The sequence below is a fragment of the Bos mutus genome, chromosome 8, assembly GCF_027580195.1.
Source record: "Bos mutus isolate GX-2022 chromosome 8, NWIPB_WYAK_1.1, whole genome shotgun sequence".
Taxonomy (NCBI): Eukaryota; Metazoa; Chordata; class Mammalia; order Artiodactyla; family Bovidae; genus Bos; species Bos mutus.
In genome coordinates, this window is record NC_091624.1 from 15,473,765 (window position 1) to 15,495,327 (window position 21,563).

Genomic DNA, 21,563 nt, shown 5'->3' on the forward strand with positions numbered 1-21,563 from the left:
TGGTTCAGTGAACTGGGCTAAATGTCCTACTAAAGACCTGTCAGTCATGGAATTGTGGGCCTCTCCAATCAAGCTTGAGATGATCCTGCAAGGATAAAGTTAGATGCCAAATGGTCTTATCCACACTTGTATTTTGGATTCCTTTTTCCTATGTCTTATGTGTGGGGTGCGGTGGAAGTTTGTAGAAAAGCAGTGTGTAGGCAGTTGGTGTTTGGAGGAAGAGAGCATTTGTATTTTAAGGTCCAAGGTATCACAGTGTCATAAAAATCATCTGAAACGTGAAATTGCCAAGAGAGTTTACTGGTGATTTTTCAGTGCAGTTCAGGGCTTTGACCTTTATTAGCTTTCTATTGGGAGAAGGCAATGGCACCCTACTCCAGTACTCTTGTCTGGAAAATCCCATAGACGGAGGAGCCTGGTGGGCTGCAGTCCATGGGGTCGCGAAGAGTCGGACACGACTGAGCAACTTCACCTTCACTTTTCACTTTCATGTGCTGGAGAAGGAAACGGCAACCCACTCCAGTGTTCTTGCCTGGAGAATCCCAGGGATGGGGGAGGCTGGTGGGCTGCCGTCTATGGGGTCACACAGAGTCAGACATGACTGAAGCAACTTAGCAGCAGCAGCAGCAGCAGCAGCTTTCTATTGATGAAGCTATTTTAAATCTGTAAGGGCTGAAGTTAATGTGTAGATTTTTTCTTTTTGTGTTTTTTTTTTTTTTGGTAGAGATGCAAAATTTCTGACAGTGTTAAGCTCACATAGTTCATGCTGCGATGACCTCTGTGGTATTTCAATGGTAGTGGGTTTACCCAGTTGGGGCTTCTTTCTGGTCGGTTGTAGCAGCAGTGGTGGGACCAGCGGGATGAGGTTATTCGCCAAATCCCACTGAGGTCACTCCTCCCCCGCACTTTGAGACGATTCAACCAGCACAAAACAAGAAAGAAGCTGGTGGGTGTTTTCAGGAAACAAGAAGTTTGTTATGACAGACAAGTAGTCTGAGGGGGAGCAAAGTGGTCTGAAGAAATCAGTGAGCCGTGTTAAGGAGAGCGTACGTTCTCCATTCTAGACTTGAATGCAAGGCGTGCATAACCTGCAGAGGGTCTGAGCCACAGAAAGACACCTTCTAGCATGAGTGCTCCAGAGACTGGAGTCAAAGAAAGCAACAGGAGGCACAGAATTGTTCAGAGCTGGATGAGGAGGGCTCGGGTAATTTAGAGAAATATCGAAGTGGCAGGATTTACTGAGTTGGTAACGAATCATGTGAGGAGTTAAAGAGAAGTCAAGACTCTGTTAGTTTTCTAATTTGAGTGTCTGAGATAAGGTGTACCATTTTAGAAAATTAATTAAAAGTAGGTTTAGGGAAGAGGGTTGAAGATGGTGAATCTATTCCTTGAGATAGTGAGCGCCCGGTAGGAGGTGGTAATCTCAATGCACAAGATAAAATGCACGGAGCCCTTGGGGGTCTTTGTTTTCCATGATGGGCCAGCCTCGAAATAACATGCACCCTTGAAAGTGTTTACAGAAGAGACATCCTCTGAGGCTCACACAACAATTCTGGCGTAACAGAGGCTTCTCTCATCCTTGTAGCCAATCATTTGTGAGGATCTGAATGCCTCTTGTGTGTTGGGTGTGTGCTGGGATGAAGTTACTCAGACAGGTTCTTCATCTTCTGAAAGTTCATTGTATCTGAGAACGGAATAACAACAGATGAGATGGAGGGCGGGAGGGGACTTGAGGGTCACAGGAAAGAGCCCCCTCCCACTCCTGGTGGCATGCAGCCACTCCCTCCGGGAACCCAAGGCCAGCTGGTCACAGGGTTTCTGTGTGGCCTTCATCTGATAAGAAGTCACTTGCAGGAGGAAGGGGAGAAAGTAACTAAAAATAAAGTGGTTTCTGATGCGAGTGTTTTGCAATCTTCTTTGGGTCATTTTAAGGAACAAGACCCTGTGTTCTTGTAGGAAGAACTTGGAAATCAACAGCCATAGATGATCTGAGTCATGAAATGTTTAAAGGCCTGGACCAGGCTTCTAGAAATCCTTCAGACATTGCTTCTGTCTAAAAAGAAGAGAAAACGTAATTTTCCTTTTCCCTTCTCTCTTCTCCCTCTCTCTCCCTCCACCAATCACCCCAATCTCTCTCTCATATTCTCTTCCTCCCACAAACTCCCATCCTCCTCTCACTCTCAACCCTTTCTCTCTGAAATGCAGGTGCTGAGAAATAAATTGATTTGATGTCTTTACTCCCTGGTCAATAGCATGATGTCACCATGGGATCAGGTTCAGGTACAAGGTCTCAGGCCTTTTTAAGTCTGCATATCTTTCCCAAAAGCCTTTGTTGGAGGGAGGCTAGATTCCCTAATTATCCATCTCTCAACCTGTCAAAGGCTGCCCCATCCTTCTCCCAGGTAGATTCGATCCTCCTTGCTTGAGGCTCACAAGCACTTGACGTGCATATCTCTTTCTGTTTCTTATAATAGCAGCCTGCATGGGCAGTAAGTTTCACTCTTGTGGCCCTAGTGCCTGCCACAGTTCCAGGAACACAGCAGGTGCCCAGTAGTCTTTGCTGGATGCAGGAATTTGCCACCAGATCCTCAGTACCTATCATGGTGCTGACCACTTAGTAGGCTCTCAATAGTCATTGGCTAAATGTATGAACATAAATTCATCCCTAGTGGCTCAGTGGTAAAGAATCAACCTACCAATGCAGGAGATGTGGATTCAATCCCTGGGTTGGGAAGATCTCATGAAGAAGGAAATGGCAACCCACTCCACTATTCTTGCCTGGGAAATCCCATGGACAGAGGAGCCTGGTGGGCTATAGTCCATGGGGTCACAAAAGAGGTGGATACGACTTAGTGACTAAACAACAACATGAACATAAGCTCATCTTTTCTCTCTGATTGACAGGTATTAGGTGAGCCATTGCTCTATGATTCCTGTTCCTTCCCCACCTCACCCCTACCCCATCCCCACCCATGAGCCAAATTTAGCACTTTGTACATGGCTAGTGCTGGGCACATATTTTTAAAAATGTGTTTTTCATATTTATTTTGCTTATTTATTTAGCTCACTGGATCTTAGTCGTGGCATGCAGGATCTTTGATCTTTGTTGCGGCACGCAAACTCTTAGTTTTGCCATATAGGATCTAGTTCCCTGACCAGAGATTGAACTCAGGCCCTCTGCAGTGGGAGCACAGATTCTTAGCCACTGGACCACCAGGTAAGTCCCTGGGCATGTGTTCTTAAAGTTATTTTGACGAGGAACTCTCTGCACTATTTTCACAATTTTCATGTAAGTCTAAAATACAAATTCATTTAAAAAATTAATTCGATCTTCCTTTGGAAATTTTCTTCTACCAGTAAACCACCAGAACACTCGGGAAGTTCTTTTTATAGCTCTTTTCATTGACAAGCCTGCCTTTTATTTCACAATTTACATAGATTTATTTGAAAAACATTTATATCATCATATGCCAAGAGCCACTCTGGGTCCTTTGTAAATACAACTCATTGAATCTTCATAACAACCCTGTGGTATGGTTATAAATAGTACAATTATCTGTCTACAAATAAAGCACTGAGACATAGAGAAGTTAGGTAGCAGTCATCAAGAGGCCCAAAGCCACATGGGTCTGGTCAGCTTAGGATATTCCTCCTTCCCTGGGTCTTCTTTACTCATGAACTGAGAGATGGTCTACTTCCACTCAGCCTAAAGAACCTCCATCCCTGGAGGTGACAACACACACAGCTCGAGAAAAGGTCACTATGTCTGCTTTCCCTGGACACTTCCTGAAAGAAAGAAAGATCACTGTTTCCATCAGTCTGCATGTGAAGTCAACTTCTTGTCCACCCTCAGGGGCTGAGACCAGGTCAAAGCCAGCCAAGCCGTCAAGTCTCCTTGCTGGTGTGAGCAAGAGTCTAGCTCATCTTCACACCACATAGGATACGTTGTTCTAACTTTCTGAGTCAGCTCATCCATTCCAAAACGTTTTATCTACTCCTCTGATGCTGACCACTCTCTCCAATTTCTGTCTCCAGACACCTGGCCCTGCATATCCCTCTGCCTTGTTGGCTACCTGAAACTGCCATCCCCTTAGTTACCCGCAATTCCTCAGTACCCCCTGCATATCCCCCTACCTCTTTCCAACCTGTAGCCATTGTTCTCCTTTCCCTCTTCCTGAAATAAACTCTACTTCCTGGCCCATCTGGTGGATTCCTACCTATTTTTTCCTAACTCATCCCCACATATCTCCTCCTCTTGGAAATCTCCCTTGACATTACTAGAAGTTGCCTCTGGGGCCCCATGGACTGCCAAGCTCATGGATTCACCATACTGCAAGGTTATTTCCAAGTCTAGTCTTAAATGATTCTGCACAACTTTTCTCAAATTTTTTTTGATTGACAAATATTTACATAACTGAACTGCACAGATCTTAAGCATACAGTTAAATGGAGAAAAGAGAGGGAATGTGTGCTCAGTTGTGTCCAACTCTTTCCAACTCCGTGGACTGTAGCCCCTGGGGCTCCTCTGTCCATGTGATTTCCCAGCAAGGATACTGGAGTGGCTTGCCATTTCCTTCTCCAGGGGATCTTCCTGACCCAGGGATCAAACTCACTTCTCCTGTGTCTCCTGCATTGGCAGGTGGGTTCTTTACCCCTGAGCCACCTGATGAATTTTTAACAATGCAGACACTCATGAAATAAAGACATCAATCAAGATTCAGAGCATTGCCAATAGCCTGGAACATTTCCTCATGCCTCTTCCCCATCTCTGCCCTCATAGGCACCATTGCCAGTATCTCTCACCAAAGATACAACTTGTGATCTTCAATTTTATATAAATGGAATCATACAGTATTGCTTCCTTTTTGTCTAGCTTCATTCTAACTTTCATTCAGCATGTTTTTGAGATTAATCCTTATTTTATATGTCAGTCATTTATTCTTTTTTATTGCTGAGCAGTATTCATCGAAGGAAGATACCATACGTTGTTCATCCATTCTTCTGTCGATGGACTTTCGGGTTCTTGCCAGCTCTGAGCTGCTATAAACAAAGCTGTTGAAAGCATTCATTTACAAGTCTTTTGTAAAACATAGGTTCTTACTTTCGGGTAAATATTCTTTCAAAGTGTCTGATCTTCCTGGAACCAACTTATCATTTTCCCTCTTACACATGTTCAGTGTCTCCATGTCTTAAAGGCCCAGGGCTTTTAAGGACCACCTTCACAATAAGCCTACGAAAAAGCCACAGTTAACCCCAAAATTCAGAGGAGCCAACGGTCTTGCCCAGAGTGTTGCCCCAGGGACAAAACAGGACGAGAGACTTCTAGACTCAGAGCCCTACCTCTTTCCTTTCTGACAAAGATATGCTGCCCACAGTTTGTGTATTTAGGAAGCTCCTTCAAGTTAGTCCATTTTTCCTCCCACCAGTGTTCTAGGGCCCTTATGTGAGCCCAGAATTCGAGGGTCCACAAAGCGCAGGAACCGCAAGTTCAGAACCCTTTTTACTTTTGCCTTGTCTTCTTGCTACCCTGGTAAACAAGTATCAGCTGGACTGCTCTGGATAGTTCAGTATTCTTTGAAAACCATGCCCTGGAGAAGAGGAGAGAGAGAGTTGAGGCATTTAGATATAATTCACATGGTGCTGGAGTCAATTCAATGAAAACTTTTTTTTAAGACTATTTTTTTTAATTAATTAATTTATTTATTTTGAATGTGCTGGATCCTGGTTGCTGTGCTCCAGCTTTCTCTAGCTGGGGCGAGCGGGGGCTACTCTTTATTGTGGTGGCCTCTCTTGCTGCAGAACACGGCCTCTGGGTGCATGGGTTTCAGTGGCTCATGGCCTTAGCTGCTCCAAGGCATGGGGGATCTTCCCATACCAGGGATCGAACCCATGTCCCCTGCACTGGCAGGCAGATTCTTATCCACTTTGCCACCAGGGAAGTCCTCAGTGAAAACTTGTGAGTGCCTATTTTACACTAGTTGCAGAGAACACGAGAATGACTAAGGTCTAGTCTGAGTTACAGGGAACTCACAGCCTAGTGAGGTAGACAGATGAACAATATTGCAAACAAGCAAGGCCCTGGCACCGACTGTTGATTGTGGGCGAGACTCGTTTTCTAGAGAAATTGAGATTGGAAGCTTTCTTGGAGGTAACAGCCAGTGCTTTAACCCTTGAAAATTGACTAATTAGATTGCTATGCTTGGAAACGTACGAGCCAAGTCGTAAAGTTGGAAGAGTACAATTAACACTTTATCGATTGGTGGATTTTCCAGAAACTAATGCCTGTGGCCTGTGATTTGTTATGTAAATGAATATCAATAATGTTCAGGTAATGAAAGGGATATTAATAATACGGATTATTAATTCGTCTCTGGTCAAATAGTTGTTAAGATGACATGGCAGTGCCCAGAAGAACGTGGCTGGAGCCTAAGGCTCATTCAAGGCCATCGTGAATGACTGACAGGGGTGAAGGTGGCTGGTTGGGACTGGGTCACCAGGGGCCCCCGTGCCAGACTGCATAGAGTTTGACTTTCCCTGATGGGGATCAGTAAATAGACCCAGGTTTAAGAGGATGCTGGAGCATTGAGAAGATGGACTGTGGAGGAGGAGGAAAGAGAAGGAGTCGTCAGATGAGAGATGCTGCAGGCCTATGTGTGTATCAGGGACAGAGGGGGACAGGCAGAGAGCAAGAGACTCGGCAGAGAAAGAGGCATGTCTTCAAGGACGTTAGCAGAGCAGAAAAGAAAGGGGCTCCAAAGCCGGATCTGTGGATGGCAGCCCAAGGGGCAGAAGTACTTACATTGGAAAGTGGTGACACATGACCAGCTAAGGGCAAACTGGAGATGAGAAGTGTTTTGGGGGAAATTGGCAAGAACAAGGAAGTCCAGTGTACTGGGCCACCAGCCCCAAAGCCAACACACCTGACAAGTTGGTCAGAATGTTGTTTGCTTTTGTATATGTTTGGTTTTTGCTTTATTTTATGTCTTTTTTAGGCAAATAGCAGCACAGACTCCTAGGAGCAGAAATAAAGGGAATCTCTCTGAAGGCTTAATCAACCACTGCAACAGAAATTAAAATTGGGAAGAAGGGCTCTTTCCCTCCTCATGGACCTTCTCCTAGTGGAAATGGGGCTTCCAAGGGACTGGGAGACCTGAGCTCTTGTGTTGCCCTCTAACTGGGAGACCCCAAGTACATCATTGTTCCCCTTCCCCACTTTCATCAGCCAAATTCCTGCCGTACCATCCTTACAAGCTGGTTTTGAAGATCAAATAATACTGTAAATGAATGAAGTTTATGAAAATGTAGTGCCACGCTAAGTCACTTTGGTCATGTCTGACTCTTTGTGACCCCATGGGCTTTAGCCCACCAGGCTTCTCTGTCCATGGGATTCTCCAGGCAAGAATACTGGAGTGGGTTGCCATGCCTTCCTCCAGAGGATCTTCCCCACCCAGGGATTGAACCTGCATCTCTTAAGTCTCCTGCATCGGCACACAAGTTCTTTACCACTAGTGACATCTGGGAAGCCAGGTGAGAATGCAGAGTGCCACTCAAATAGGAGACACTCTCATTCCTATTACCGTTTTGGTGTGCCATCTGCCAGGAAGAAAGAGGTCCTGATGTCACCATCCCTTTACACCAGCACCTAGGAAAGGTAAAACTCTCACTGACCAGATTTTGTTTAGCCCGAGAAAATTTAAATGTCATTGCCCCCAAAAGGATGACGCATTTCATAGCATTGTTTCTAAGTAGTAATTTTCCACGAAGAAGAACAATGCCACTTGGCTTGAGGGTTTTTAGCAAGACTTACTTATTTTTCCCTCCTAAAGAACTTCTAAGGATTTCTGGAAGCACCAAATCATCCTTGAATCCTTTCATTTCCTACTAATTATCCACAAAAGTACTTGTGACTAATATAATAGGCTACAACATCCTGAAGAACATCAAGCTTTCATTCAGACAAATGTGTCTGGGTGACCTCGACAGAGCAGGGAGTGTGAAGCCAAAGGGACTTCAGAGGCGCCCTGTCCTGACCTTATGTAGGATCCCCACCTAAATGGTCTTCTGACACAGGGTTTTTTTTTCAAAGGGGGCAAACTTCTCATGGAGCAATAAAGCCGGGTTAGGTAGGTGCTGAAGGTGGAAAGTTCTTGGCTGTGTCTGTACCACACACTTGTGGAGTACATCCCCTACCCCACCATCACAACCCTCCATAGGAGCCTGTGGTCCGTGCACATGGAAATTAAACAAGGTACCCACGTTCCAGGAGCTTGCAGACTTTCTCAGGGTTACTGAAAGACAAGTTGTGGACTGTGCATACGTGCTAAGATGCTTTAGTCGCGTCCAACTCTTTGTGACCCCATGGACTGTAGCCCTGCCAGGCTTCTCTGTCCATGAGATTCTCCAGGTATGAATATTGGAGTGGGTTGCCAGGTAAGGGGATCTTTCCAACCCAGAGAACGCGCCTGTGTCTCTTATTTGGGCAGGTCCTTTGCCACTTGCGCCACCTGAGAAACCTCAGCTGCTGACTATCTCTGCTCAGAAGAGCCTTTGTTGGGACTTCCAATTCGATTTCATTATCTGCCTATGAGAATGTGACTTCATTCCTTCAGTATCAGTTCAATTAAATTATTCTGTCACTTTATGCCAGACACACTGTCCTAGGCCCTGGGGAAACAGGATGTAATAAGCAGCCCTTGCCCCAGGGTATACGTACAGCCTAGTGGATGAAATTGACCGGGTTCAAGAGTAAGAAGGGACCCAACAAATGAATGGATAAAGAAGATGTGATATATACAATGAAATAATGATGTATTTCCAAAGAAATAATACTCAGCCATAAAGAAATAATGAAATAATTCAATTTGTGGAAACATGGATGGACCTAAAGATTATCATACTAAGTGAAGTAAATCAGACAGAAAAAGGCAAATATATGATATCAATTATATGTGAAATCTAAAAAAATGATATAAATGAACTTATTAACAAAACAGAAATAGATCCACAGACATAGAAAACAAACTTACGGTTGCCAAAGGGGAAAGGTGGGGAAGGCTAAATCTGGGGTTTGGAATTAATATATACACCCTGCTGCTGCTGCTGCTGCTAAATGGCTTCAGTCGTGTCCAACTCCGTGCGACCCCATAGACGGCAGCCCACCAGGCTCCCCGTCCCTGGGATTCTCCAGGCAAGAACACTGGAGTGGGTTGCCATTTCCTTCTCCAATGCATGAAAGTGAAAAGTGAAAGTGAAGTCTCTTAGTTGTGTCCGACTCCTAGCGACCCCATGGACTGCAGCCTACCAGGCTCCTCCGTCCATGGGATTTTCCAGGCAAGAGTACTGGAGTTGGGTGCCATTGCCTTCTCCGGATATACACACTGCTGCTGCTAAGTCGCTTCAGTCGTGTCCGACTCTGTGCGACCCCTTGGACGGCAGCCCACCAGGCTCTTCCGTTCATGGGATTTTCCAAGCAAGAGTACTGGAGTGGGGTGCCATCGCCTTCTCCGGATATACACACTACTATACATAAAATGGACAAACAGCAAGGACCTACGATACGACACAGGGAACTAAGTACATCTGAGACTAACACAACACTGTGAATTAACTATACTTTAATTTAAAACATGGTTAAATTTTTTTTAAGACTGTAGGATGGGACCGTTGAAAACCCTTTCTAATTTCAAATTCACACTTTTTGAATGACACGTGTCTAACGCGTTTTTTCCATTTGTTTGTTTTTAGAAATCATGGTTACTCTTCTGTCAACCCGGAATGAAACAAAGAATTGAGAATGAATCGGGTTAACCTGACCCATGTGTGCAGAGATGCTGGACATTTAGAACTCCTCAGATCTGCATAGGAGCCAGGATGTTCTGTCCTGCAGCCTATAGTGGTCAAATTAACCTGAATCCATCCGAAAGCCAACTCTCCTCAGCCAAGTCAGCAGAGGCTTCAAGTTACAGCAGAGGGGAAGGCAGAATACAAAGTAATACTATAATACAGAAGAGTTTGGTGAGAGCTGAGAAAAAGGAGAAAAAAAAATCATTTTAAGTGAGCATTGGGCAAAGTCTTGCAGACTCCTACAAAACATACACAGGGGAATCCTTCTCAAGGTTGAATTAGTGACCAGACCAATTTTACCCTCCCTTAAAAAAAAAACTGGCATTGATTAGTGCGTGTGACTGAATGAGCTATTTGGAGCTTTAGGTCTCATTCCAAGAAACTGGCAGCGTCTCTCACCACTGATCTCCCTAAATTGATGGATGGCAGCAATTATATAGAGTTATTTATGTAATGTGTTGTAATAGCAGCACACGTTGGCTGTCACTTTGAACCAGACAGCCCCTCGCCCAATTATAAAGAAACCCTATCACAGAACTGCCTTCAACAAGGGGGCCGGAAGAGAGAGAGAGGAAAATAAAACCTCTTCGTTCCACCTCCCACCTCTCATGGAAACAGAAACTTTGAAGCTGTCAGAGGAAATAATGTCCCTTCTGTAGGGATACTTAACAAGTATTGTTCAGTATTAATTTGTCTTTGTGGTTTATCAGTCCATACGGGCATTTACCCCTGCTTGTCCTCGGAGCAAGTGAAGATGAAAGCAGACTGAATGCCGTTCTTTCACTCAATGAGCATTTAATGACTGCAGGAAATGCACAGCTCTAGTCTGGTCTCTAGGATGCAAAGGTGAAGCAGAGCTCCTGGGCTCCGGAAGCTGGGTCCCTGGTGTCTCCAAGATAAGAACAGGAATAACAAGCATAATAATCACGGCTCTCATTTATTGAGCACCTGCTGTGTACCAAGCCTTGAATTAGATGCTCTAACACACAGTCTCATAATCTCCGGTGAGGCCTTCTCCTCTCTGGTCCTCCTGCCTTCCATCACTGATTTCTTTGTTCTTCCTTGAACATCTAGGTGTGCTCCCACCTCAGGGTCTTGCACCATTTCCTCTCTCTGAACTGTCCTTCACCCACAAATCCACATCTCATTTGCTCACTCATGCAGGATTTTGTTCAAATATCCCTTTATCTGGTGGTCCCTTCCTGACCACCAGCATCTTCACCCTTCCACACTTATTTGTAACACTTCTAACAAATTAGAGATCCCCTTGAAACTGACCAAGAATCAGATAGTGGTACAGTCATACAAGCTTGCTATGTGATAAAAACAACTGAATCGTGCATTTTAAGTGGGTGAATTTTATAGTGTGTGGATTATATCACAATATGGCTATCTATGGAGAAGGCAATGGCACCCCACTCCAGTACTCTTGCTTGGAAAATCCCACGGACGGAGGAGCCTGGTAGGCTGCAGTCCATGGGGTCGCTGAGGGTTGGACACGACTGAGCGACTTCACTTTCACTTTCCACTTTCATGCATTGGAGAAGGAAATGGCAACCCACTCCAGTGTTCTTGCCTGGAGAATCCCAGGGACCGGGGAGGCTGGTGGGCTGCCGTCTATGGGGTCGCATAGAGTCGGACACAACTGAAGCGACTTAGCAGCAGCATGGCTATCTAACAAACGAAGTAATAAACTGAAGAGACTTTAGTGTCTCTCCCTCCACCTCTCAGAGGCAAGCAGGACCTTTCCCAGTTTTATTCTTGGGGCTGAAAGAAGCATCAAGCAGAATTGTCATTCAATAAATATTTGCTGAATGAATGAACTTATGAAAAGGGATTTTGAAAAAAGCATTGATTTGCCACAAGTATGTTTGTACTTTTATTTTTTCCCCATCAGTGAAGATTGGGTTCTCCTAGAAGTTAAATCAGAATAACTCCTGGAATCTTTTGTCTGCTTCTCAAAGAATTTGTTGGGCTTCTAGATTCCTTTTTTTTTTTTTTTCAGTCAATTGCAGAGTCATCAAACCGAGAAGTGAAAAGAACACTTAACTGATATACTTTTCTAGATACACACTAGAATCATACACTGGCTCTGCCATTTGTAGTGTATGTCCTCAGTGAAATCACTTTTTTTAACCTCAGTTTTCGCATCTGTAAAATGGGGATCATAAAATCTTATACTGAGTTCTTACGAAAATTGAATAACAGAACACACATGGATTATCCTAGTAGCTTTGGGGTATATCAATACAATAAACAACCAAGAAGCTAAAGCACCTTGAGGATACTTAGATTTGATCCGAGGGTGCAAACGTTTCACAAAAAAAAAAGAAAAGAAAATCCCACATCTCAAGACAAATGAACCTAGATTTTAAAGCAACAAGAAAACGCCATGACTGCCCTTCTGCTGGGTGTCTAGTTTCATGCCCACCTCACCTCCTGTCATCATGAATGCAGACCTCTTGACTTCTGTGCCATGGGCATTGATCAGCACAGCAGAGTGGGGGAAGTGCTGGCTGAGCTAGGTTTGAACCTCGGAACTGCTTCTTTGTAACATTGAGCAAGAAGCTTGATCACTGATTCTCAATTTCCATTCCATAGGAATCACATGCAATTCTCCTCCTCTCTCCATCCCCTCTCTTGTTGACTCAAGGTGGAATGAAGTAACAGACGTGCAAACACAGCTCACATTCCTAATAATCGAAGTGCCTTATATTCCCTACCCCTGCTCACCCGGTGTCGGCTTTAAGGACTGTTCAGAAAGGCTTTCTTTCATTCATTCCTTCAATCATTCAATATTTAATGGATACCTCCTCTACTGAGCTTTGAGGAAGCATGGGTTTATAAGACAGACTTGATGGTATAATACTCCCCTTGCAGAGCACAGAGTCTGCAAAATCCCAGGTGAAACAACCCTCTCCTCTGTCTTTGAGACACATTCCAATTAGAAGCAGTGAGACTTGGGCTCCGGGGCTTCCCTGGTGCCTCAGTGCTAAAGAGTCCACCTGCCAATGCAGGAGACATGGTGTTCAATCCATAGTCGGGAAGATCTCACATGCTGTGAAACAACGAAGTCCATGGACCACAGCTACTGAGCCTGTGCTCTAGCGCCCAGGAACCGCAACTATGGAGTGCCCAGGCCATAGCTGCTGAGGCCTGACTGCCCTAGAGCTCTCGCAATGAGAAGACTGCGCACCCACAAAGAGGAGTGGCTCCCACTGGCCGCACCTAGAGGAGAGCCCACGAAGCAACAAAGACCCAGTACAGCCAAAAATAAAACAAATAAATAAATGTTAAAAAAAAAAAAAAAAAACTTGGGCCACAGAACAGCAGCAAGCAGCCCTCTAGTCCTTCCTCTCCTTCCCTCTGCAGGGTCCCAGAGCGCTAGGGGTCCAAATTCCTAAAAGGAAGAACCTTTAGTCTCTCCCGCTGACCACACGAATGAACTAAGGAAAACCTTCTCTCTAGCTTCCAAGAGTTCTGGATTCCTAGAAAAGATTAAAATCTGACTCCCAGCCCCAAAGACCAATGGTACAAGATGTTGGACTGCCATTAGCTCCAGTATCAGAGGAACATCAGATAAAGCATCCACACTTGAAAATAGCATCCTGCCATTATTGGGATGATATGTGGATGGTATATGGATGTACCATTTCAGTGAACTTTCTCTGCCACACTTAAGATCTTCATTCCAAGAAGGGAGCTAGTCCATCTTCCATGGACCAATAGCTTCATTGGAAACACAGGTATTAATTAGTGATTTAAAACTTCGAGTAGGAGAATTCCATGGCAGTCTAGTGGTTAGGACTCAGGAATTTCACTGCCAAGGACACAGGTTCGATCTCTGGCCAGGGAACTATCATTCCACAACCAGTGGTTTGGCAAAGAAAAAACAACAGCAAACAGAAAACAAGTAATGTGAAATCCCTAAAAATAAATAAGTAAAGCTTGGAGGAGAATGGGCAGCATATCAAAAAGCAGAGACATCATTTTGCTGACAAATGTCTGTATAGTCAAAGCTATGGTTTTTCCAGTAGTCCAGTATGGATGTAAGAGTTGGACAATAAAGAAGGCTGAGCACTGAAGAACTGATGCTTTCAAACTGTGGTGTTGGAGAAGACTCTTAAGAGTCCCTTGGACAGCAAGATTAAACCAGTCAATCCTAAAGGAAATCAACCCTGAATATTCATTGGAGGGACTGATTGTGAAGCTGAAGCTCCAATACTTCAGACACCTGATGCAAAGAGCCAACTCATTGGAAAAGACCCTGATGCTGGGAAAGATTGAGGGCAGGAGGAGAAGAAGACAACAGAGGATGAGATGGTTGAATGGCATCACTGACTCAGTGGACATGAATTTGAGCAAACTTCAGGGGATAGTGAAGGACAGGGAAGCCTGGAGTACTGCAATTTATGGGCTCACAAAGAGTTGGACATGACTTAGTGACTGAACGGCAACAGAGTGAGCAGAATTCGACTCCCTGAGTCACCTTGTAAAAAAAAATCCTGTCCAAATATCAGGGCATTCTTATTGCTTGTCCTTAATCAGAGTTTGGTGGAAGGAACACATCCCTCCTTTCAAGAAATGCTGCCTGTACTGTGCTTGAGAAAGAAACAGCCCATCCCTGATCCTTGTCATCAGCTTTGACTTTGGGGCCTTGAAAGATGCCTTTGCAGGCTGTCGCAAGGCCCCACTGCTGTGCAGCATCGCGTGCCTATAAATGTGGGTGCTTAGATCTGGTTTCAGGATGTGTGCTTACACTGTCTGGAACATAATATTTGTCACATGGCTTGATTTCTCTGTTAAAAAACATCCAATTCTTTCATATCTAATAAATTATTTTATAGCATATTACCACGTGCATTATCTCACTTAATTTTTATAACAATCCTGTGAAGTAGGTATAATCCTTTTTACAGAGGAAGACACCAAGCCCTAGTAACTTTATAAGGAGTAAAATCAAATCCAGGTCCTCAGATTTCAAATCCAGTGTTTTCCATCTAGTCCATACGGTCTTGCAACATTTTCCTGGAGCCGTCGTTGAAATTAAATATATATGTGTAACATGTGTGCATGCGTGTTCAGTCACTTCAGACATGTCCAATTCTTTGAGACACTATGAACTGCAGCCTGCAAGGCTCCTCTGTCCGTGGGATTCTCCAGGCAAGAATACTGGAGTGTGTTGTCATGCCCTCTTCCAGGGGATCTTTCTGACCCAGGGATCAAACCCGAGCCTCCTGCATTGTAGGCAGATTCTTTACCTGCTGAGCCACCCGGGAAGCCCTGTACATATTACATATATATATATATATATATATATATATATATATATATATATATATAAAATTGTTTTTTTTTATTTTGTGGGCAACAGTGAGAAATCATTTGGCCATAAAGCAACAGAGAACAGAACTCATTTCTTTTCTCTCTATAACCCTTTTGCAGTAATCCTGGGTATTTAAAGCAGTTTTAATGACTAGAACTTACTGTAGAATGCTTAGTCTCCATCTCAAAAGTGTGGGTTCTGTTTTCTATACCTGCAAGTCAATCACTGCAAGACTGAGAGAGAAAGAGCAATCCCTGGGGAGGAAAATGCTCTGGGACTCCCAATCACAGGTAGAACCATGCATGAAGAGCAAGCTTACTTAAGGAGTCCCAAAGAGCCAGCCGAGCTTCACTGGGGCATAACAGTATAATATGCACACACGTTTTCTCTTTTTTTCATGGGTTTAGGCAATAGATGGATTCCAAAGAGTTGCATGAAATCACGTGTTCATCAAGTCACTCAATATGTAGTTTTAACAGGGATAGTCTTTTGGGGAGAAATACTTAATTGTCTTTTCTCCCCTTCTGACTCCACACTTCTTTGATCATGATCTTCCATCTACTTACATCTGTTCCTCTTTTGAGCTATCTTTCTTGAAACATTGGCTCCCAAATTTCCTAGAATACATGGTTATAGAAGACTAAAACTAGAGGATTTTTAAGTTATCGTGTTTCTGGTTTAGAAAGTTTAACCAAGTTTACGCAGGAAGTCAGTGTTTAGAACACCCTACTGAGATTCAGCCCAGAGAAGAGCATCACCCACAGGGCTCAAAGCTCATGGACAGAAGAACTCAGGCACCAGGCATTCTGACCCTCTAACCCAAACTGCAAAGTACATGGAAGAGTCTGGAGAGATCTGCTGGAGAACGGGCTTACTGATGGCCCCTGTGACTACTCCTTGTCTTCCCACTTCCCAAACACACTGAGGTCAAGCCTCAGGAGCAAAGATTAAGGAAAACCATGTCAAAGAAGAAAAGGAAATGCCCACCGTCCAGCCCTTCAGCCTCATCTCCTACTAAGGAGCATCACCCTGCAGGGTTGTGGGTGGCCTGAGCCTCCAGCATGACTCCAGCTGATGCCTGGAAATTTCAGAGTGAGTGTGGCATGGGGTTGAGGACATAGGCTTGAAACTGAATCTCTTCAGTCCGAATTCCAGCTCCAGCACTTATTAGCTATTTGACCTTTAGAATAAAAACAGTGGCAACCTCACAGTGAAGATTAAATGAATTAACCTGTGTAAAGTGCTTGGAAGAGTCCCCAGGACATAGTAGGTCCTTCATAAAAGTGGAAGCGGTTCCAAGAAAGTTGGGGTGGATCTGAAAGATTTGTCTATTGAGAGATTCCCCTTTGTCCCTCCAGACTGACTCTACTCTTAGAAGACACCCTCCCTTGGGTTAATCTGCCACCAGAAAGTCCTTTGTAGGGGGCTGCAGGGGGGTGGGGGATGACTCCTTAAATCCCTGTTGTGTTTTCATCCTTGTAAATTCCCTCACCCCATACTGTACATCTGACTAAGGCCCCCTTTCCCACTCCAGTCTTCTGATCCAACTTGACTGAGAGCTCAGTGAAGCTTTCTCCACTTTCCAACCTGAAACTATCATTTAATTTTCTTCAAATAGTCCAGGACTATGGTGATGAAAAAAGGAAGGCATTTCAAGAATACGACGTGTCTTTCTGCTAAGAAAGACAACAGAATTCAACATGCACACACTTGTCTCTATTTAAAATCTCTTCCATCGTATATCTGAAAACTGTGACAGCTTTTCCTGCTCAATATTTAAAAGCAGCTTAATCCCTCTTTCTAAAGAAAAGCTTCCCTAAGGACCAGCAATTCACCACAGTGTCAAAATGAGGTGAAATAAGAAAATAGTTCCAACTGGCAGTACTTCCTCTCAACATAATGCTTGCTACCCAGGAAAGTGTGGCGAAAAGCACATGGATTGAAAATCAAAAGACTCGTCTTTTCAGATCATTGTTTCCCCTCTGTTTGATTTGCTGTGTGACATTGGATATGGGACTCTCTCTCTCTGGAACTCCACTTTGCAGTTTCAAACCCAGGGGCTTAAAGTGCAACGATGATCTTTCCCTGCCTCTCTCATTTCCTTCCTATTTTCCTTTCTTCCTTCCTTCTCTTCCTCTCTACCCATCTTCCTCTTTTCCTTTCTCTTCTTCTCCTTTTTCTTCTTCAATCTTTCTTCCTATTTTTTAATTTCAAATAGTAGAAATCCCCTTCCTCCCAGTAAATGAAGTTTCATCCACTTGGCCAATATCTTAAACATGAAGATGGAGTTGCTCTTTTGATGGTCTTCCCCTTGCCTTCAGGAGTGTCTTGGTAGCTAACTAGCATCTTATGTCTCCTTAGAACCTAGGTCTTTTTTTAGAAAAAAGGAAAAAATCACTGAATTATAGGTAAGAAACCACATACTGTAGTGCAAGGTACATCCAGTTTGGCATAAGACTTCAGTCCAAATTCCTTCTCATGCCTGCTCTTACCAGGGCACAACTATAGAGGAGTCACTGTACATGAACTACTCCTTCAACCCTCATCATCTGTAAAATGGGAATACTGTCTAGTCAATACAGTTATTATGAGGATTCAAGGGAAGACTGTATTAAAGGATGAGTTAAATTACTAACAAGGGCTCAATAAATATTGAGAAGACCAAATGTGCCACCCAACACCTGTAGTCCTGGAATCATGACTAATAGCACGCCCTTTCACTCTCAAAAGGTTCTGGTTTGGACAATAAATCATGACTGTTAATCTCCTAAAGTCACCTCTCCAGCTTTGATTCTGGGGCTCTCAAAACATGCATGAGTCTATGGATTGAGTCTTAGAACCCCACAAGGGACTGCAGACAACCTGTTAACGTTAAGGTATGAGGATGTGGCTGGTGTCACGGCAGAGGTAGGCGGGCAGCCCACAGGCACAGAGGAAACTTTTGTTTGATGCTTTTCTGCTTCTCCAGGGAAGGTCCCCTCAGCCCAATAACTGGCAAATTCCACAAGCATCCACGTTTGGTATCAGAGTGGACCAGAGTTCTGAAGGAAGCCAGTTTTCCAGGAAAGCCAGCCTTTGCTCGCACGAAGAGGACCTGTGTTGGGAGTCAGCAAACTCTTACTCGTTTCGTGTCTCCTGCAATCCTGGTGTTTCCTTTCCTTGTTGAACACAGACGTGCACGATTCACTCACACTGTTGGGAAATAAAACACTTGAACTATAAATTCAGAGCTGGGACTAAGCGAACACTGACCTTAAGAGTGTATTCTGAAATACAGACAATGTGCGTGGGGGCAGGGATTTTATGTGATAGTGGTGTGTTTGTGGTTCAGTTCAGTTCAGTCGCTCAGTCGTGTCTGACTCTTTGCGATCCCGTGAACTGCAGCACGCCAGGCCTCCCTGTCCATCACCAACTCCCGGAGTTCACTCAAACTCATGTCCATCGAGTAGGTGATGCCATCCAGCCATCTCATCCTCTGTCGTCCCCTTCTCCTCCCGCCCCCAATCCCTCCCAGCCTCAGGGTCCTTTCCAATGAGTCAGCTCTTCGCATCAGGTGGCCAAAGTATTGGAGTTTCAGTTTTAGCATCAGTCCTTCCAATGAACACCCAGGACTGGTCTCCTTTAGGATGGACTGGTTGGACCTCCTTGCAGTCTAAGGAACGCTCAAGAGTCTTTTCCAACACCACAGTTCAAAAGCATCAATTCTTCAGCGCTCAGCTTTCTTCACAAGTAAGTAAATCCGTTACCAGCCAACAAATACTTGTAGACTTTGTGTGTATGTGTGTTATTGATTTTGTTCCCAAGCCATTGACTTATTTGTAGAATTGAATAGTTTGTTCACAGAAAGCGAGCCATTTCAGAACTGTGTTTTAGGCTTCTACAACAGCCTTGAGAACAAGACAGTAAACACAAGTGGCACTTATCACTCGGGCAGGCTCCACAAACAGCATTTTGGAGTGTTAACAGCCCTTAATAAAGACTCTCACTGGTGTTGGTTAAACAAACAGGCAGTAAGGTGAGGAAGGCACTCAGTGGCCCATCTCCATATTGACTAGTTGTTATCCTACTGGCCTCGGCTGACACTCCGGCACATTCCCACCACAGCACCTTCTGACGAGAGCCAGTGGTATTCGCCACCTAGGAAACAGAGGTTGTATTGTTTAAACCTCTATTGAAACAGGTGGCTGTCAATAGACATTGTGCCACTTCCAAATGTTAGAGGAAATCTGGGGATGGAATTTGAATGTTTAAATATTATCATTTCTGGGATAGTTGCATTATTGATAGCGTGAGTGGGGCAGAAAGTTTAGAAAAACCAGTGACCCTTAGTATCTGTGAACAGCTTACTCATCTGCTTGGGAGGAAGGAGAAGGGAGGGGTGGGCAGTATAAAGGTTTTTGTGCAAATCACTGCACCACTTTAGAACTGGATCTACAGTTAGAGCTGGGCTGCTATTAGTTCTGTCCTAAATAAACTGGAATTTAAGCAAGGGTGATGTAAACTGTCTGTACTCCTCTTTTTCCACAATCAGTAAAAGCCCATCCATTTTCCCAGGTCCTCCTCAAACAGCACTCATCTCTTCTAGGAAATTTTTTCCCTCACACATCCCTCCTCTAACCCCATCAGGGGAAATTATCTTTTCTCCTCTGAATTCCCCCAATACAAATTTCAGCTGCATATGAGTCACTAGAGTTGTTTACAAACAAGGGAGGTACCTCTCTACTCCAACAACTGGAAATCCTGTTTCCAGTTTTGAATCCCTTAAAAGTGAAAGTCTCTCAGTCGTGTCTGACTCTTTTTGGCCCTTTGAACTGTAGCCTGCCAGGCTTCTGTGTCCACGGAATTCTCCAGGCAAGAATATTGGAGTGGGCTGCCATTTCCAGCTCCAGCAGATCTTCCCAACCCAGAGACCGAACCTGGGTCTTCTACATTGCAGGCAGGTTCTTTACTGTCTGAGCCTCCAGGGAAACCTGAATAATGCTCTCTAAGTGACTTGTATAGGCAGACAGAGCTGAGAACCAACCACTGCTTTTCTCCAAAGAGATTCTGATTCCATTATCTGGAGAAGGCTCCAGGAATTTTAATTTTTTTTTTTTTCTGTAGGAATTTTAATTCGTAACCAGCATCTTGGGGTTTGTTCCCAGTTCACATTTGAGAAATACTGCCATGGCCCTTGGGCTCTAAATGGGGCCTGACAGCTAACAGCTTAACATTGCTGTTTAAGGCATGTAAATCCTGGAAACTGAAGCATCCTTTGGTCTTCTAAGCATCACAGTGCTGTCTTCATATACAAGAGTGGAGGTAAAAGCTGAGGCAGAGGCGAATTGTTCTAATCATGGAAGAGAGAAGGCTGAACATGTAGGGGTAGGGAAGGGGAATGGGGGTGGGAGAGGGGAATAGGGGAAGAAACTGGGGTGGACAAGGCTGAGGAAGAGAAAGCAGGAAACCCACGACTGGGACACACGACCCCATCCCAAAACCAATGCTGAGGAATGAAAATATTTCAGGAGAATGAGTGAGAGAAAGTTGCTCAATCTTTGTGATCCCCGTGGACTGTAGCCAGGCTCTTCTGCCCATGGAATTCCCCAGGCAAGAATACTGGAGTAGGTTGCCATTCCCTTCTCCCAGGGATCTTCCCAACCCAGGGATTGAACTCAAGTCTCCTGCATTGCAGGCAGATTCTTTACTGTCTGAGCCATCAGGGAAGTCCTAATTTGTCAACTGTTTGCTCCAAGACATGCAAAGCAATCTCCCTCCTCCATCTCCCGTTATAAACCTTGAGTAAAGAGGTGCTGGGGACTTTTTCTACGTTGGCAAAGGTAGGAACAGGGAGACACTCGAAAAAGCAGAGTAAGAGGCGGAAGGACAGCTCACATCTGGCTAACATGTGTGCGCCTCATCGTTGCACGAAACAGGTGTTCAAGTATTTGGGAAACAAATGAAATGATTACTGGGAAAAAGTTGAGAAGGAAGACCCATGGTTCCTACCACCACAGAGGACGGACAAGGGTAGAAAGAGAAATGAAGTGGCCTTTGCCTTACCTTACCAGTTTGCAAAGGCAAATCCTAACTTCCTTAACTTCAAGTTAACACAGTACACGAGCATCTGCCAAGAAAGAGCAAGCAAGTTCAAAGCATCTAGTGCCAAAGAACCATCCATGTGACATTAGCTTGGCTATTGTTATTGTTTTGGAAAATTTGGGCAAGAAAAATTAAAGGAGGCAACTGAAAATACACAGAGGAAACTTACCACATTCCACGTATCCTGGTGTGCATGGCACTGACCTAAAAGCAAGCAGAGCATGAGATATCCGTACAACCCAGCTGGTTGAGTGAAAAGTTGCCTGGGTCCCATCTGTTCTAAGCCAAAGAGACAGATATAGCCTGGGGCTTC

General features: G+C 44.4%; 1 long non-coding RNA gene across 1 annotated transcript; it reads right to left on the bottom strand.

The window, feature by feature from the left end:
• Positions 1-293: 293 nt before the first annotated feature.
• On the bottom strand, positions 294-21,558 carry LOC138988864 (uncharacterized). The gene is made up of 3 exons (XR_011465045.1): positions 21,420-21,558; positions 21,212-21,275; positions 294-1,684 (listed from the first exon to the last, which is right to left on the bottom strand). It is a non-coding gene; the product is annotated as an uncharacterized lncRNA (long non-coding RNA).
• Between the last annotated feature and the right edge of the window lie 5 nt (positions 21,559-21,563).